Below are 2424 nucleotides of genomic sequence, written 5' to 3' on the forward strand. Positions count from 1 at the left end.
TAAAATATTTTTATACCCATCCCCTGATCTGTGCCTTTCCATAACTTTGTCCCAGAGTTCTTTTGAAAGCTCCTTGTGTAATGTAGATGCTGGGAAACAGGTGCAGGTTGAGAAGCCGAGAAGTCGAGCAGCAGGTGCAGGTGGTAAGTTTAATAAAACAAAGAACATTGAACAATACAACATAGGAGTAGCGTCTTGACATGAAACACAGAAACCATACTGCCTGGGGAATTAACCTAAGGGAGTGCCAGATAAAGGGGAGGAAATGGAGTCCAGGTGTACCTCATGATGAAGCGCAGGTGCGGGTAATAATAGCTGCCAAGACCGGTGGTAAGTAAACCGTCATGGTTTGGAGCCCGATGCATGGCTCCAGCCACAGGACGAAGCCGGCCAGAGGGAAGGGTCCTGCCACTCCTACTCTGAAACAGTGGAGAGAATCAATGTTGGAGGTAGCATCTTATGAACAAATGCTTGCTAGGATCACTGGTAGAAACAACAGTCCTAGAAGCTGGATGAGTTTTATTTGTCATGTTTCTAAGACTGGGAGGTGATTACTTAGGCTTGTGAACCCATTTCAGTCTGTATTTTAAATTGCGACATACTATTTGACTGTGTATATGTGCACTGTTGGAGGATATATCTTGATGTCATGCTCAATGTTGTTATGCTGTACGAAGAAGAAGCCTACAGATGCAGGAGAAGTGGATGAGCGGATAAAACCTTGGTGGTGAGCCTCATGGATGTACTCCTCCATGGCCTTGGATTCAGCAGGTCCAGCAGGTCCAGGTATAATATACCTCCGGGATGTTGGGCTGAAGGGCAACCACAGAACTCTCAACCGACGTGGAACCACAGGGGACAGGAAAGCAGGTCCTCCGGCATTCGGGTGCCCAGTCCGTGATTTTCATGAGATTGTGTGGTTATGGCGTTGAAGCCCAGGGAGGCCAAGGATGATCTTGTGAGCTGGTGCACTGGTGATGAAGAAGGGAATGTTCTCCTGATGGATGGACTCCATGGTGAGGGTGAGTGGTTTGGTGATGTGTGTGATGGACCCGGAACCTAGTGGTCGATTACTGAGGGCTTGAACCAGAAAAGGAGAGCGGTTATGAGGGGATGTTAAGAGGGAAGGCAAGGGTCTAGTCAATAACGTTCCCCATGGCACCGGAATTCACTAACGCTGTAGAAACAGTACATGAGGGACAGTCAAATAGTGTGATCGACACCAAAAAGGGTTTGGCAGAAAGTGATGATTAGGGGATACTCACACCTGCCCCAGGAGGTGGAAGATCACGTGACAGTCCCTCTGGTCTCGTGGATCCCGAGTTGGGACAAACCGGACATTGCTGAAGCCCTCCTTGAACACAATAGAGACAGAGCCGCAGCTGTCTCCGTCTGCGTCGCTCCACCGCGGGGAGCCGTGTGACCCCTACCTCCATGGGTTCAGGCTCTGATCCAAGGTGTTCACTGAGGGAGGGAGAGAAGCAATCAGAGTACCCATGCCCGAGAAGTAGATTATCCAGACAGATGGCGATCGCAATGAATGCGTACAAGGAGAGGTTGTTGTCTCGACAGGCCAGTTCCGTCTGAACCTCCTCGCGCAGTCCTCTTCTGAATAGCATACGAAGCGCCGGCTCATTCCATCCGCTGGATGCTGCTACTGTCTGGAAGGTGAGCTCGTACTCAGCAGCAGTCTGGTCGTCCTGCCATAGTTGGAGTAGGCGCTCACCCCCCTCTCTGCCCTCCGGTGGATGATCGTAGATAACTCTGAACAGAGCCATGAAACCCTCATATGAATTCAGCTCCTCCTCTCTCCCAGACGGCTGTGGCCCATTCCAATTCCCGCCCAGTCAGCAGAGAACTAACCGTGGCATCCTTGGACCTCTCGGTGGTTGGGGCTCCCATCTGGTATGCAAAGTAGAGGGAGCACTGTAGTAGGAAGCCACTGCATTTAAAATCAAATCAAATCCCCCTACTTCCGGGACCGACAGAGATGGCTGTCTCGCTTTGCGTTCCTAGGAAACTATGCAGTATTTAGTTTTTTTTATGTGTTATGTCTTACATTGTTACCCCAGGAAATATTAGGTTTTATTACATACATTCGGGAGGAACTATTGGATATAAGAGCAACGTCAACTCACCAACATTACGACCAGGAATACGACTTTCCCGAAGAGGATCCTCTATTTGGTCCACCACCCTAGGGAAAATGGATCGGATCCCAACCGGCAACCCAAAACAACGGCGCCGCAGAAGGGGCAGACGGAGCGGTCTTCTGGCCAGGCTCCATAGACGGGCACATCGTGCACCGCTCCCGAATATACTACTCGCCAATGTCCAGTCTCTTGACAAGGTATACGAAATCCGAGCAAGGGTTACCTTCCAGAGAGACATCAGAGATTGTAACATTCTTTGTTTCACGGAAAC

The sequence above is a fragment of the Oncorhynchus kisutch genome, linkage group LG20 (genome assembly GCF_002021735.2).
Source record: "Oncorhynchus kisutch isolate 150728-3 linkage group LG20, Okis_V2, whole genome shotgun sequence".
Taxonomy (NCBI): domain Eukaryota; kingdom Metazoa; phylum Chordata; class Actinopteri; order Salmoniformes; family Salmonidae; genus Oncorhynchus; species Oncorhynchus kisutch.